Consider the following 17,347-nt stretch of genomic DNA (forward strand, 5'->3'; position numbering starts at 1 on the left):
CCATGGAAACCTGTGCGCGGCGCGTGAGTGCAGTTGAGTTTCCTGACGTGCTCTTCTTTTCAGCGCATTTTCTCAAGCTCTCGAGAACAGACTGGACACAGAAATAGTAACATTCAAGAATTTAAAATGCATTCAAAAGGAAAGCAAAAAATGAAAATGTGCATCCATAATTTAACAATTCAAAGTAATCGAAGTAAAAGCAAAGACATTGCCTTTGACCACTTTGCTGCTAGATTTACTGCACCACCATGTCTGAACATCTCAGACTGGACACTCTAGAATCCTAATTTAAAGTTCAGCTGTTTTTTTTCCAGTTCCACGTCCAAGTCCAGAAATACAAAAACTTTCAATTGTTATGTCAAAATTGCTGTATGTATGTGTGTGTGTGTGTGTGTGTGTGTGTGTGTGTGTGTGTGTGTGTGTGTGTGTGTGTGTGCCACAGAATTAAAGTGGAGAGTGATTCCACTTGCCAAAGGGACTCATCAGGGCAGTCAGTAAGTCTCCTGAACCTGAGGCCAGGGCACCACTCGAGTGTGTTAAAGACCTTTAGACCTCTTTAGCTGGTCTGCATTGATTTTTGGTCAGCTGAAGACTCATCCAACAAGTCTGTAGATGTACTCGTTGTGACTGATCATTTCACGAAGCTGGCTCAGGCCTACCTCTGTCCCAACCAGTCCACTAAGGCTGTCACTGATCAACTGTGGAACTACTTTTTCTGTGTTTATTGCTTCCTAGAGCGAGTGCACTCAGACCAAGGTGCCAACTTTGAAAGCTCCCTGATTACAGAGATGCTCCAGGTTGCTGGTGTTGAGAAGTCTCATACAACGTCTTACGATCCCCTGGGCAATGGAGCAGCTGAGAGGTTCAATCTCACATTTGGGAACATGATCAGAGCTCTTCCACCCAGAGCCAAGTAGAAATGGCCCCAGCTCCTGTGGTAACTCACCTTCTCCTACAGTGTGACAGTTCATGAAACCATGGATTTTGCACCCTTTCTACTCATGTTCAGCAGGATTCCCAGGTTGCATGTGGACATGTTGTTTCAGTCGGTGCTAATGGACGAGTAAGTGGTGGATTTTAATGTCTATGTGCAGTGTCTCCAGCATGACTTGGCTGAGGCTATCAAGATTGCTCAGATTTCAACCACAAAACAACAAGAGAAGCAGACTGAGCTGCACAACATCAAGGTGAGGGGTGCACATGTGGAGGTTGGGGACAGAGTCTTGCTGGCTTACAAAGGAGAGCGAGGTCAGAGGAAACTGGCTGATCATTGGGAGGGTCATCTGTACACTTTTGTGGAGAAACAGGATAACACTCACACCTTCAGACTCAGGAACTCTGCGACAAACCAGGAGAAAGTGGTCCACAGGAATCTCTTCATGCCTGTGAACTTCTTACCTGTTCCTGATAATCCAGGAGATGATTGCTCCTATGTCAGTGAACTGACTGCTGAGGCTGCGGTTGAGTCTGTGGTGGGTGCTGAACACGATGGTTCAACTGACCTTCCTGGATATGAAACCAAGGACAGGACTGTCTGTTGGATCTCTCAGCTCCCAGGCTCTAGTGAAAATCAAGTGGCATCTATGGATGATGTGGATGGACAGGACTGAACTGGATCTGATGAACTGAACCAATCTGACCCTTGTGGTCCTGCTGTCAATGCTGACTGTTCTGTTGACTTACCTGGCTCTCAACCTGCTGTCTCTGCTCTTTCAGTTGACTTGCTGCCTTCAAAAGCTTGTTCTGTTATTGCACCAGAGGCAGACCATGATCTTCCCTGTGACAGTCTGCAGAGAGTACGGACGATGTGTGGGAGAGTTGTTAGACCAGTCGTCAGACTTATTCAGAACATACACCAGAAAGTTCTTGCTGGTCGCTTGTATTACTACATGGCTTTATCTTATGTATATGTGGTTATTGGCTCCTGTATAGCCATGAGTTCCTTCACTTTTGAGGAGGGTTTGGGTTCTTATTGTTTTTTAGGGCCTGAGCCTGAAGGTACTTCAGGCGAAGACCCTATTATTTTTTTTCTCTATTTGGTTTGACACCTGTGTTTGGCTACGGGTATGAGTGTGTCCAAGTGATGAATTTGTGTGCTGTTTTAATGACATGATTTCTGAGTAATTTAACATGTATATGGGCATGTTTTTCCTATGAGTGTTGGGAGGCTTCCTCATTCTAATTCTTAGGGAAGAGTCTTTTGACTGAAGTATTTGTCATCTATGATATTAGCAGCGGCTGCACGGTGGTGCAGTGGTCAGCACTGTCGCCTCACAGCAGGAAAGTTCTGGGTTTGAGTCCCGGCTCGGGTATGGGATCGTTCTGTGTGGAGTTTGCATGTTCTCCCCGTGCCTGCGTGGGTTCTCTCCGGGTACTCTGGCTTCTTCCCACCATCCAAAGACGTGCAAGAGGGGACTAGACTGACTGGATACTCTAAATTGACCGTAGGTATGAATGTGAGTGTGAATGGTTGTCTGTCTTTGTATGTTGGCCCTGCGATGGACTGGTGACCTGTCCAGGGTGAACCCCGCCTCTCGCCAGTTGACACTGGGATAGGCTCCAGCCCCCCCGCAACCCTTAATGTAGGAATAAGCGGAAGACAATGGATGGGTGGACATTAGCAGCATAGTATACCTTGTAATTTTTTATTTTTTATTCGTCTTCTTAATGTGATGTTTTTGGTGCCTGGTATGTTTGTGTTTTTATGTGATGTATGAAAAAAATTGTTTTTGGTCTGGTTGTATGAGTAAGTGGAGATCAGTAGGGGGGAGTGTAGCAGAGTTAAGGTCAAGAGTGATTCCGCTTGCCAAAGGGACTCATCAGACCACACTGGGTCTTGATTGTCCTGCGGTAATTGAATGCAGCGCCCCTGTGGCTTGGGGTCATGCACCTTGGGGTAGCAGTAGTTGGACATTGCTGCTTCCCTGATGCAAGTGAGTGTGTGTGTGTGTGTGTGTTTGTGTGTGTGTGTGTGTGTGTGTGTGTGTGTGTGTGTGTGTGTGTGTGTTTGTGTGTGTGTGTGTGTGTGTGTGTGAGGAAACGGGATTGACTGTGGTGTTAATTTTCTGCAAGGTACAAGTTGTATGTTTTATATTTTGAAGCTAATGCAGTAGTCAGACATTGCTGCTTCCCTGATGCAAGTGTGTGTGAGAGAGAGGAAACAGGACTGACTGTGGTGTTAATTTTCTGCCAGGTGTAAATAAATGGCGAGGTTGCCAACAGTGATGGTCTCTTCTCTGTAAAACTACACAAAACAAGAGAGAGTACAAAACTGCTACACGTGCATGCACGTATGCACGTTTGTGTGTTGACAGTCTTTCACAGGCTGCTTATATCCCTGACAATCATATTAACCCTCAAGGTCAAAGACTTATATTGGCTTGATAGAGATGCCCCAGGTGGGTAAACAGCACCTTAACAGATTTGTTTTACAGTTCAACCCACCCAGTGTTGCTTTTTGGCGGTTTATACAACCCCATTAAACAACTTAAATGTGTACGACCCAATATAACCAAAGGATAAGCTGCTTTGAATGTATACTTTACATTTTGCAAAGTTAAGTAAACAATGGATTTCAATGCTGGCAGCACCCTGGAACACCAGCTTTTGAGAGTTACCACAGGTGCATTACATAGATAGACTATTATATGGATCTGGGATGCTTTAATAATTGTGTTTATCCATATTGCTTGTTTTGGGACTTTTAGTGCTGATGCCTTAGTCAGGGGCATGGTATGGTCCCATCCACCTGAGAGATCTACAGCTATTCCTCAGCAGGTCCTTCAACTTACTGCTTGCTGTGACTGAGTACATATTTTATATTAGGTATCACAAAGGGGTTGGCACAGTGGTTAGCACTGTTGCTCACAGCAAGAAGGTTCTGGGTTTTAGCCCTGGCTCAAGAATAGGGTTTTTCTGTGTGTAGTTTGTTATGTCTGTTCTTATACTATAAAACAAATGAGGTGTATTACTATCTGTAAGTGTTTTTATTCACAGGTCTGTGTGTGGACATTCATGGAACCAACTACTCTAATCCTAACAGGTAAGTGCACATGCCTATAACTCCTGAAGGTCTTTCATAGTTTTCTCTGCATTGGTTTCTCTCTTTATTTGTTCGCTTCTGTCAGCAGACACTGAGAGCGATGTTACGATCATGTCAACGTTAGGGATAGACCGATTATCGGTGTCGATATTCGGCATTTTGAGGCATATTGGCTTCGGCCTTTTCTAAAAATCCTATGGCCGATAAGAGATCAATTTAAAACTGGGTTAATTTGGCTCTGATGGAGCCGCGCCTCTCTGTCTGCAGTGACTACTGTCTCCAGCATTGCCCCACCCACAGCACCATCTGATTCGTGACACACAGCGCCACTGCACAGGTAACAGCCAATCAGCAGTGAAGGCTGTGCATGCACAGTGCTCATGTAACCCACTTCATAAATGGTGGTTTTATAAAAATACCTCAGCAGAGTTGATGCGATAACCTCATATTAATTTTATTATAACATTTGGGATAATCATCCTGTTTAACTTGAAGGCCGATGTTGAACTGTTCCTTCATTTTGTTTTATTGTTGTTCTTAGAATGATATAAAGTCAGAGTTTCCTATTTTATTTTATATCAGACACAGAAGGGTCCAGATTTAGCTACGTTCTTGTTTTAGATGATTTTTTACTACACTTTTCAGCAGTTGTCAAACGCTTTGTGGCAATAACCACTAGGTGGCGGCTGCGCGGTGCAGGGGTTTTGGCTCTCTGAACCTGCTGCAGAGAAAGAAACATCGCAGCTAATGCTCCTGAAGAAAAGTTACCATCGTCTGAGTCTGGGAATTTGTTTTTGGTGTCTGAAATCTTTTATTTCGCTGAAATAGCTTTGACTGTGTGAGTGGTGAGGCCGGTGATTAGGCGGTGAAGGTCGAGAGTGATTCATCCAATATCAGCGCTGCAGGAACAAGGAGCGCGTAACTGGTGGGAGGAAGTGTTGGACGCTGGACTTGAACCCTGAGTTTGGACTCCATTTTCTTCGTTTTACACGTAAGATCTGTCCATCACATGGAACTTGGAGAATTGAAACAAAACTTGAGGAAACTTAAAGAAAGGGACTAAAAGCTGCAGCTATATTTCTTTTTTTTTCTGGCCAGATTTTATTTTATTCTGTTTTTATTCTGGGACATTTACAGGGGTGGGAAATTTACACGCTTGTGAAAAATTTGTTCAATTACAATTGAAAGGAAATGATACAGTGAGTGTGTATTTCTTGTGTGTGTTCTCTGTATGAAGTCGATTCCTATCACTGCCGAAGATTAGCTTATAATATTCATAATTTTATCTTCACTTACGAACCGGGGCATCACTGGAAGATGTGGTGATTCTAGACCTTCGAGATTTATTAGATTCGTTCTCTACAGGAAATTGGTTACACTCACACACACAGCGGCAAGGGGGAAAAGTTTTGAGAAGCTCCGGATAGCAGATGTATGTTTTCAAGGTAAGTCAAGGCAACAGACTCTCCCGAAATTGTAATAAACATCCCAGTCCTCCACAACGCACAACTAGTAACGTTACGATGAGCCCAATAACGTTATATTAACATAGGCGGCAGTTCTGCTGGTTCGCAGTCCCTCCAGACGTGTTTGTTAATCACTTTAAACAAGGTTGCTGATAATATTGATAGGGAAATAGTCGGTGATAATACAAGTATGTGTGTGTGAGTTAAAGAGAGAGTGAAATTCGGTTTGTTTTGTTACAGGAAAGCACATTGAGGGGATGGCTAGAGAATTATTTTATTGACTTTATAAAACTTCAGGAAGCTATTTTTATTTTATTTATTTCAATGTCCTGCACTTTTTGTTTTTGTTGGAACTAAAATAACATTTCAGTTTTATTGAAATTTTGGAAACCTTTATTTACTTTAGCAAACTTTAGGGAGCTAGTTATCAGTTTAAGTTTTCATTTGACTTTATAAGATTGCTGCTGAGCCTGGGACTTTCCAGCACTTTTTGTTATAATTTTAAAACAAAGATGTCTATTTTTCTACAACGTTTTAATAAACATATGCTCAAAGGCATTTAAACAAAGTGTTAGAGTTTGTTTTACTCAACATTTTGACGCTTATATATTCACTTTTACTGCAAATGAATATCAGCTCCAAATATAGGTTGTCGGCCTCCTTGACTTCTAATAATCGTATCGGCCCTGAAAAACCGTATCGGTCTACCTCTAGTCAACATATGCCCATTTCTCTGTGCTTTTCTCACTGTCTGCACTTTTCTTCTTATCAACTGCCCGGGACAGATTGTTGGCGGTGAACACGTACTTTCCGGTGTGTATATCATTTGTATGTCATATTTTGCAGTCTTATGAACATGCGCTATATTCGTACTGGACAGTCATTCTGTGGCTTGGACATGATGGACAGCAGAGGTTTATGGTCTGTTTCCACTTCAAAAGCTTGTCCATTAACATACTGGTGAAATCTTCCACATGCATATGAACTTGTTAGAAGCTCTTTTTCAATTTTGCGCATACCTCGACTCCACACTCATCAAGGCACCACTCTCAGGCCATAGTGTGATGCATCCGCGGAGATCCTGGTCCTCTTCTCTGGATCAGCATGGGCTCTTGTGTGAGAGTCTCCTTCAGTTTCAGAAAACATTGTTCCTGCTCATGGGACCAGGTCCGCTCATTTTTCTGTTCTTGGTTTCTGAGAGGTCCTGACTGCGTTGACAAATGTGGTATAAACTTGGCAAGGTAAGTCATCATCCCTAGAAACCGTCTGACCTCATCTTTGTTCTGGGGCCATTCCATGTTGTTGATTGCAGATGTCTTTCTTTGGTCTGGCTTCACCCCTGCCTCGCTGGTGACATCTCCCATGAAGGCACCATAAGTGTTTTCACTCCAAACTCACATTTTTCCTTATTCAGTTTTAGTTTGACCTCTCTTGTCTAGCGTTTGTCTCAGTCTTGTGTCATGTTCTTCTCAAGTGGACCCCCAGACCCCTCATGGTGTCAACTCCTGGTTTGTGCTCAAATATCATGCGTATGGTCTTGTGGTAGACCTCAGGTGCTGACAAGATGCCATATGGCAGACAAAGTTTGGGGTACCTGCCCTCAGGCATGTTGAAGGCACAAAGCCTCGAACTCTCCTCTTCTTGCTTTAGTTGCCAGAAACCTGACAAAGCATCCAGTTTACTGAACCACTTGGCACCAGCAAATTGGGCCATGATTTCTTTTCTGGTTGGTAACTTGAAGGGTTCTCTCTTGATGGCCTGATTAAGGTCCCTTGGATATAGGAAAGTTCTCAGAGCACCTGTCTTCTTTTGCACGATGACCAGTGAAAATAAAATTTCAAGCCCTATAGGCCTACTTTTTTGGGGCTGTTGGACACATTGACGTGACAATAAACTAAACTATGAAATGAATCGGGACATCGACGTGAAGCGTCTAATGGCAAAGTCTGGCTCCCTTACATTTGGAGTGGACCTATACCAACTTAGTATCACACTGGTTGGAAGAATGTTGCTTTGGGTAGATTTTAGCTGGCAGGCACTGGCAGCAGCTCCCTCATAAGGTTCCAGAGGAAGAGCCACTGTCCAGACCCTGCTGCATCAGATCTTTTCCTTTTGAGCCACTCAGGAAATTGTTAATGGAGGTTAGACACACACTTTTGAATAATGCTGTGTCTCTTTTAACACCTTATTACACATGAAATTTTGGTCATAATGATGGTACTTGGTTGAATATGTTTGAGTATCAATTTTCCTAAAAAGGCCACAGACAATCAGATGGAAACCTGAAACACGTGCTGGATTATGTTCATGAAATTGAATTTGTTTTAAAGTGCATTTGTAAGTCTGATGAACTCTTAAGATTACAATAAAAAGATCCAATTTTTGCCAATTGCTGATATACTGTACATAGTGATGCTGTGATCACTGATGAAACAATGAATTATGTAACAATTACGTGCCAAGTAACTTGGTAGTGTCTTTGATATCAGTGCTGTTTTCCACCACCATGATGGACAAATATGTTAAATTATAGGCCAAACAGACTGCTGGATCTCTGTTGGAACCAATTTTAAAACAGCACAGACCTAGAACACACTCCCACACGTTTGTTGGTGAAGATTCTCAGTAATCCAGGTCATGATATTTCTTAAGTGCTGTGTCATAGTCAATTGGACTGTCTGTTTCCTCTCGTCCAAAAGGCTTCTTCAGTTCAAGGTCACGTAGATCAACAATCCACAAGCAACCTGCATGAATACCAGTTGAGCCAATGACTCTTGTGACATAAACGACCCTGAAACACAGAGCTCACATGTGACAAACAGCCCTGTTTTAGGATCTCACCCATATGGATGAAAAAACATTCCAAAAAACGTCAAATGCATTTCAAACTGAAACTTTCACCCATATCTTGATATTTCTATTAGTAATTGAAATGTGATTGAGTTTGATGAAATCTGTGTTAGACGGAAGTTTAGTGCAGTTCCCTGGCAAGTAACTGAATGTGCAGAGGTTCTGTGAAGAACAGAAACAATGTGCTTGCTCCTCTTTCTGGTGCTGGTCTAAACTGGTGCATGTGGTAAATCAAAACCCCGTACTTCTGTTTGTACTTTTTGAAGTTTATTGTTTATTTAAAAAAAACCAATCTTTTCATTCTGATCAACTGTGACGTGAACTTGCTTGAGGTTTTCAGTCCGGTGGCCTCACATCATGATGTGTTTGGAACACAAGAATCTTGGACTCGTGGTTTAGATTTCTTTTATAGTAATGTCCAAGCGCATCTCTTTGAAAAACACAAATTGAATAAATGTGTAAAATTTACAGATCAGGTTTAAGTTCCATAGTCTGATTTTGACACTAAAGGCGGGCTTCTGAAGTTTTCTATATAAACCTGACATGTACAAACACGCATAAAAATGCAGTTCAGCGTGTATGGCTTCAGGAGACCCCCCCCCCTCCACTGAGGGTACTTGTGTTCAACTGTCCATTTTCACAAATGCTGTGAGTCCACAGGCTGCCTGGCTGCTCTCGTTACGTCTCATATTCTAATAATTATTATTAGGGCCTGAGCCTGAAGGTACTTCAGGCGAAGACCCTATTATGTTTAAAGTTTGTACTTCATCTGGTAGTTTTTTCTTTTCTTCGTTTGAGTCAGACTCTTGCTCACCACTGTGGTAAACTTCATTGAGCTCAAACCCTTGAAAAATGTTGTTAGTTATGGAACTAGACTTTGGATCTACAATGAGTTGCCACAGTTTCTTTGTGTCATCTGTCTTCAGTTTCGCAGGTGGAAGAAAATCCATTTTTAATTTCTATTTGACTGTGTTTGTCGCTTTGCATATTTCAATGACTCAAAGGCAGTGTTTCGGACGACAGAGTGAAACTGTTGACTTTAATGTCATAGAGTATGTGTGTGGTGAGTCACAGGTCTGATCCAGGAACATTTCACTCCCTCGGGCTGTCAGTCGTTAAAAGTTCAAGATCCATTTTATATGAAACACTGTTTGGAGTCATTTGTGTCTTGTATGTTGTTGGTGTTTTGTTTTTTTTAAAGAAAAAATTCCACAGTTCCAACCACACTTACTCTTTATGACTGTGTGAGAAAACACCAGAGTTTTACTGCAGCTGCTGTTCATTTCTCTTCTCCAACCACACACACACACTATGTCTAACTCAGAGGGTAGATGGTTCACGCTGGTTTCCCCACATTTCATAGTTATTTACACTTTGGTTCGGTCTGGTTAGGTTTAGGGAATGATTATGATTTGGAGTTATAATGCACTTTTGTTAAGGTGGCACATGTGCAGCTCATACCGGAGCCAGAGACATCAGGACCTAGGATGAGAACGGATGCTCATCTCCCTGCATGGTATGGCCTCTACTGCCATCTGTTGGAGGAAATTATGTTTTTGTTGTTTTAGAAGTCAAGAATGAGTGACAGTTTGAAGAAAAACAAGACCAACATTGGTACTGAGAAGTATCAAGATGGGTATTTGTAGAAGAACTTGTGGTAACTCATAAAGATCCCTACATGGCCAAAAGTATGGTAGCGTGTTAATCATGGTCAGGAAGGGGAATGTTAATTTCAGAGCACACAGTCACATCCCAGTTCTGTTCTTCTCAATGCTGTCAACATGGCGATGTCACCGTGCGCAAACCCTGTGGATGTGGACGACGTTAATGATCGCTCCAAGTATACAGAAGCTTGGATGAATATAAATCATTTCAGCTCTGGATGAATTCATGATGACCTTTTCTCCTCCTGCAGGAACTGGAAGAGTTCAGCTTGGTGACGCAGTTGGCTGGCAACACCGACCACCTGTCTGTGGCCATGCAAGTTACAGGCCTGATCCAGGAACAGTTCACTCACTCAGGCTGTCAATATGTTCAAGATCCATTTGACATGAAACACACTGTTTGGAATCATTTGTGTTTTGTATGTTGTGGGGTTTTTTTTCTTAAAAGAAAAAATGCCACAATTCCAACCACAATTACTCTATGACTGTGTGAGAAAACACCAGATTTTTACTGAAGTTGCTGCTGGTCATTAGATTAGGCATATATACAGTATATATATACATACACACATATATACAGTATATATGCACATATATATACACAGTCCTCAAAATTATTCATACCCTTGCTAATTCTTGTGATTTCTTCATTTAGTGATGAAATAAATGCATGTTTTCAAATTTGTGTATTAGCCTTATGTGACCAACAATTGAAAGACTGACAATACAAAATTTTAAAAAATAGATATATTTCTGGGTTGTTTTATTGATGGAGTTTCAAAAAAGGCCAAGTTCAAAATTATTCATACCCCTGACAATATTTCAACAACGATGTGCCAAATGTGGTAATTTTTGTCCAATAATTCCTTCAAGATGTCACAATCGAATAAAACCTTTTATTTAACATCATTGGCCAAATGCTAAAGCGAAAAAAGACATCTTTCCGGAAGCGTATAAATAGTGGGAAAGTGTTCAGGTCATTGTCCATGTCTGGTCATCATGGTAAGAAGAAGGAGCTCAGTGAGGACCTACGTCAGCGTCTTGTTCGTACCCACAGTGAAGGAAAGGGTTACAAGGCCATTTCCAAGCAGGATGGTGTCCCTGTCTCAACCGTCCAGAGCATCATCAACAAGCACAAGAGGTTCAACTCTGTCAAAAACCTCAGTGGGCGTGGCCAAAAGCGTAAGGTGTCCCCCAAAGTTGCCAGGAAAATCTGCCGAGAGATCAACACCAACCCACGGACCACAACCAAGGCCCTAATTCAAAGACTTGAGCAGACAGGGACAAAGGTGTCGCTGTCCACCATTGAGCGAGTTTGCACAGAGGAGGTCTCCATGGACGTAAACCTCGGAAGACACCGCTGCTCAGGAAAAAACATCTGGTAGCTCACCTGGCCTTTTGTAGAGGTCATCTGAAGCAAGAACCCAGCTTTTGGTCCACCATCCTGTGGTCTGATGAGACAAAGCTGGAGTTATTTGTCCACATGGATACTCAATATGTCTGGAGGAAGAAAGGAGAAGCCTATAGACCAAAGAATACTGTGCCCACTGTCAAGTATGGTGGTGGAAGCACGATGCTATGGGGATGTTCCAGTGGCACAGGGGAATCTCGTCAAGGTCCAAGGTACCATGAAAAAAGAGGATTACATCAGGATACTTGATGAAGATGTCAAGGAATCTGCTGTGAAACTCCAGCTTGGCCAAAACTGGATGGACCAACAAAACAATGATCCTAAACACCCTGCCAAGGTAGTGAAGAAATGGTCCAAGGACAATGACATCAATGTCCTGGAATGGCCAAGTCAAAGTCCTGACCTCAATCCCACTGAGAATTTGTGGCATCACTTGAAGACCAGAGTGATGGCGAGGAAACCAACCAACCTGACCCAGCTTGAGGCATCCGCCAAGGAAGAGTGGGCCAACAACCCCCAGGAGACGTGCAAGAAGCTTGTGGACGAGTACAAGAATCGTGTGGAAGCAGAAATAAAGAATAAAGGCTATGCCACTGACTGTTAAATAAAGACAATGGACGAGGGTATGAATAATTTTGAACATGGCATTTTTTTGGACTCCGTTAATAAAATACTTATAATAATATTTATAAATAAAAATATTTATTTTCTTTCATTTTATATTGTTGTCATTCTTTCAATTGTTGGTCACATAAAGCTGAAACACAAATTTGAAAACATGCATTTATTTCATCACTAAATGAAAAAATCACAAGAATTAGCTAGGGTATGAATAATTTTGAGAAGAACTGTGTATATATATATATATATATATATATATATATATATATATATATATATATATATACATATATATATATATATATATATATATATACATATATATATATATATATATATATATATATATATATATATATATATATATATATATATATATATATATATATATATATATACTGTATATACTGCCATGGAGGAGTGACAGATGAAGATGACGATGGACACAATAGAGTTTCCTGAGAGGGGCAGCAAAGTGGTGGATGAACCGCTGGTTGAGCAGTGACGGTGGATGCACAGAGAACTACAGTGAGGAAGGGGAGGGTGGGCAGATAAGCAGGGAACTCTGTCTTTCTTACTTGCGCTCTCTCTCACACACACACACACATAGCAGCAATTTAAAGATTGAATATGGCCCAGCCTCTTTGCTCTTCTTGCCACACAGTCAAAACACTCCCTGTTGCACTGCATCCTAAAGGGGTTTCATTACAGTGAATTGTTTCATGTGGCAAACTTACACTCATTCCTCTTATCGGATCTGTGTAAGCTCTAGTGTAAGTATGTCTGTCTTTAAAAGTTGAACTACCTTCAGGGACAGTTGGATCCTCTAGTGACTGTACACTCTCCAAAAAAAAAGGGTACAGTATGAGTACATTTCTGTCCTCTGAGGTACAGTCTGAACTTATGTACCCCAACTGGGCTCATAATAAGACCTGAAGGCACATATTTGTACTTTTTGAGGACTTGAAAAGTACATTTATGTTCTAATGTAGTAAATGGTGCATATATGGACTCTTCATTGATGATTTTAGGGTACACTTTTGGAAGATGACAACAGGGAAAGAAAAAAATGATAAAACAATGTAATTTGAAGGTAAAAGGTTCAAAGTAGATTTCAAGAAATGGTTATGGTTAAGTATTTTTGAGCAAAAATAATGGTTGGAAGTGGATTTGTGCAGTTAGGATTTTTAAAAAAAAGTGACTTATTTAAATACAGTTTACATTGTTTGTTTCAAATTAGAGAAGAGCTGCTGCTCTTCCATGTTGAGACGAGTCAGTTGAGGTGGTTTGGGCATCTGATGAGGATGCCTCCTGGATGTCTCCCTCAGGAGGTCTTCCAGGCATGTCCAACCCAGAGGAGGCATCTGAGCCGACCCAGGACACACTGGAAGGATAATATCCCTCAGATGGCCTGGGAACACCTCAGGATTCCCCCGTAAGTGCTTGTGGAAGTGGCTGGGGAGAGGACAGTCTGGGCTTCCTTGCTGAGGCTAAAAATCAGTTCAGAACTATTTGAAAAGGGTCCTTTTCTCTCTGAGGCGGCACGGTGGTGCAGTGGTTAGCATTGTCGCAGGTTCCGGCTTCGAGTCCTGGCTTGGGCATGGGATCTTTCTGTGTGAGTCTCCATGTTCTCCCTGTGCCTGAGTGGGTTCTCTCTGGTACTCCAGCTTCCTCCCACAGTCCAAAGACATCAAGAGAGGACGAGGCTGATTGATACTCTAAATTGACTGTAGGTATGAATGTGTGTGTGAATGGTTGTCTGTCTCTGTATGTTGGCCCTGTGATGGACTGGCGACCTGTCCAGGGTGAACCCTGCCTCTTGCCCAAAAGCTGCTGGGATAGGCACCCCCCCCCCCCCCGTGACCCTTAACAGGATAAGCGGAAGAAAATGGATGGACAGGACCCTTTTCTCTCTTGTTTTAACATTTCTAAGAGGGTACAAGACTGTCACCAGAGGTACAATTCTGGTCTTTATAAGTTACAAACGACAATGGTACAAGTATGTACCCACTGTTGAGGGTACAATAGCAGTACCTTTGAGGGTACCGCCCCAGTGACAAGCCTTTGGACACTTAAAGGTACAATTTGGTACTATTTTTTCTGAGTGAATATAAAAGAAATGCACATGAAGTGGCCAGAGTGAAGTAACCAACCGACCTGCCTGTACATCCGACCTACCTGTCATGGTGGAGGCTTATTGGTCAAGTCAAGTCAATTTTATTTGTATAGCACCAAATCACAACAGAAGTTCTCTCATGACACTTTACAGGTAGAGCAGGTCCAGTACCACACTCCTTCAATGAACCTACACCCAACAATTCTCCATCAGCAAACACATCCTGCAACAGCGGTGACAAGAACCTTCCTTTTAACAGGCAGGAACGTCGAGCAGATCCAGGCTCAATGGGGACGGCCTTCTGATTCGACCAGTTGAGGGAAAGAGGGCAGGAGAGCGGAGAAGAGACAAAGACAGATAATGGAGGAAGACAGATATACAGAAGGAAAGAGAGTCAATTCTGTTATCAGTTACTTTACTCTCCCAAGTCAGTCCCAGGAAGCTTAACAAGTGTCTTTTTTTTCCTTAAACAAACAAACCAAACCAAAACAAAAAAAAAGATTTCTAAAATGAGAAAAATCATGTCTATTGTCACCACACCTTTTTTATAGGGCGTTTAAATGCCTGTTTAAAACTATTATGGTATGTTTCTTAAGAGTTATTGTATAAAGGGACATGGAATTGGAGATGGAATGTTTGTATCATGTTTTACAGCTATGACTGGTGTTTTTTTTAAAGAGTCAGTGACATAGATGAGGTTTTGCCGATGCATGATGGGAAACATTTACAACCATTATATAGCGGGTTGATACATGCTTGCTTGAGTCTGTACGTCTGATGAGTCAAGAAATATTTTGCCCTGAAACACACACACAAACACACACAAACATTTCATGTATGCCAGTTCTGCCTGTAAGACTCCACCCAGTTGAAGACTCCTAAAACACACATATCACAGAAACATGAGGATGCACATGAAGCTGGCACACAGACAGATTTCTGGTGACATCTGGCAGTCATTGGAAGTCCTAACATGAAAACATTTGCCTTTGAGAGAATAGACGCTGTCATCGAGTTAGCTTGTGAACCATAGCTGTCTGGTCCTTGAGCCACCACAGTTTTGATGTGAGCTAACCTAGTGTCTTGATTTAAATGCAGCCAGTTGTCTGGTGGACCACATATTATAATCCATCCATCTTCTTCCACTCATTCCTGTTAAGAGTTGCGTGGGGCTGGAGCCTATCCCTATCCCCGGGGTTCACCCTGGACAGGTCGTCCATCACAGGCCCAACACATATAGACAAACAACGGTCAATTTAGAGTATCAATCAGCCTAGTCCCCTCTTGATGTCTTTGGACTGTGGAGGAAGCTGGAGTACCAGAGAGAACCCACGCAGGCACAGGGAGAACATGGAGACTCACACAGACAGACCCTGTGCCTGAGCCGGGACTCGAACCCTGAGTCTTCTTGCTGTGAGGCGACAGTGCTGACCACTGCACCACTGTGCTGCCTGACATATTATAACAAACTTCAAAACCTTATTATAGAAACATTTGAAAGAGCCGAGGGCTGCGTACGCCTCTCAGCAAGCCACATATATATAGGCATTTAAATTTGCACACTCACAGAACACACTCAAAAATAGAGGAACCAGTGTACCTACAAGGGTACAAAAGTGTGCACCCTTCCATTCACTTTGTCCACTCTTTGTTTGCCTGTTTTGTTCTTGTCCCATACCTCAATTTTGAGAGTGAATGTTCGAATCTATCATATATATTGCGGGGCTCCAGATAAACTACTACTACTAAACTGAGTCGACCAAATATTACAAACCCACAGATCATCAGAGGTGAGAGTTGCGACACAATGACAAATGTTTAAATGTCAATTATAATGCCAGTTAAGTTTGATTGCGTTGTGGTGCGATGCTGCACCAACACATCAACACATCCCTGTTTGCGCTGCATTTTGTTGCAATATCTGCAGTCAGGTGTGCGCTGTGCAAAGAGATTGTTGCATAAGGTAGGTATTTATATTGAGAGAAATTCAGATAGGTTTTTATTACTTTTTAGTTATGTGCTACACATCTGCAAATGTAGGTGGAGACACTGTGGAACACCTGGGACCATATTTCAAACAATTGTGCTGCTTCATCTGCTTCCAGCTATCGATGCGCCTCCTCCTATGAGTCACAGCACAGTCATTCATGATCAGGAAATTACCTAAAGGTCAGACAGTATAATGCGGTGGTTGTTAAGCTTCCACAGAAACACAACCCTCTACTACACAGGTGAACTGGTCTCAACAAGGCAGATCTCAAGTAGTGCAAGAGAAGAACACAACAATCTTTTCATTCTGAAAATTGTGTGTGTGTTTTGAAGTTTTATGGTGTTCCCATTAAACTGAATGTGTACATTATTATGGAATTGTGGAGTCCCTCTTCTGACCAGAGGCAGCTACAGTTGTCAATTTTTTTAATCATGAAGTGCATGATGATGGGCTGTGATTATTACTGTTACTACATCACCCATATCCACTTGCATCATTTGCCAGTGGGAAATCAGGAGCAATGAAGCAATGGTTGTGGATTGTCAGTTTGCAGCATCATGTTCTTGACAGTGACTACGTTGCAGTTGGAAACATCCATCCATCCATTTTCTACCGCTTATCCTGTTCAGGTGTTCACACCAAACGTGATGCGAATTTTCATGTTGCTTTATTTGCACTAATTTGATCGCTGGATCATATGTTTTTATTCATGTCATTCTCAAACTTTTTTCCCCTGCAAGAATTTATTACTGCCATTTCTTTCCATCATCAACCATGGCTGACCTAACAACCGTTGCTGGCTTGTATCTGGATCCATGCCATAATCTGGAGCAGACAACTAGGTGAATTTCACCACCCTATCCAGGAAGTGCGCCTGGACGACGGCTGTTTCCAGTGGTACTTCAGGCTGACGAGGGCCCAGTTTGATGACCTGTTGGCAAAGATCGGTGCCAAGATATCATGGATGGACACCAATTACAGGCGCCAGGACCGTTTATGTGACTTAAATGATGGCAGGGGAATCTCAACGCTGATAGGCTCTCGACACAACGTTATGCGAATTTGCCGCGCAAGTTGAATGTTTTCATCTTGACACAGGAAAGTGCTGCAGCATAGTAACATAGCATGCTTAGGAACACAACGTTGCAACAGATGAAAGGTGAAGGTCCTGCAGAGATGGCTGTCTC

At 42.2% G+C, this 17,347-nt stretch overlaps 1 long non-coding RNA gene across 3 annotated transcripts; it reads left to right on the forward strand.

Moving 5' to 3' along the window:
* Window positions 1-762: 762 nt before the first annotated feature.
* On the forward strand, window positions 763-10,337 carry LOC147250403 (uncharacterized). 3 transcript variants are annotated; one of them, XR_015119192.1, is made up of 4 exons: window positions 763-937; window positions 1,095-1,187; window positions 3,997-4,042; window positions 10,274-10,337. It is a non-coding gene; the product is annotated as an uncharacterized LOC147250403 (long non-coding RNA). The 3 variants fall into 3 exon arrangements; XR_015119191.1 differs by lacking the exon at window positions 10,274-10,337 and adding an exon at window positions 4,871-5,529; XR_015119190.1 differs by lacking the exon at window positions 10,274-10,337 and having other exon boundaries at window positions 3,997-4,098.
* Window positions 10,338-17,347: the final 7,010 nt, after the last annotated feature.

Source organism: Aulostomus chinensis, chromosome 14 (assembly GCF_037954235.1).
Source record: "Aulostomus chinensis isolate RoL2024-O1b breed Wild chromosome 14, RoL_Achi_v1.0, whole genome shotgun sequence".
Lineage (NCBI taxonomy): Eukaryota > Metazoa > Chordata > Actinopteri > Syngnathiformes > Aulostomidae > Aulostomus > Aulostomus chinensis.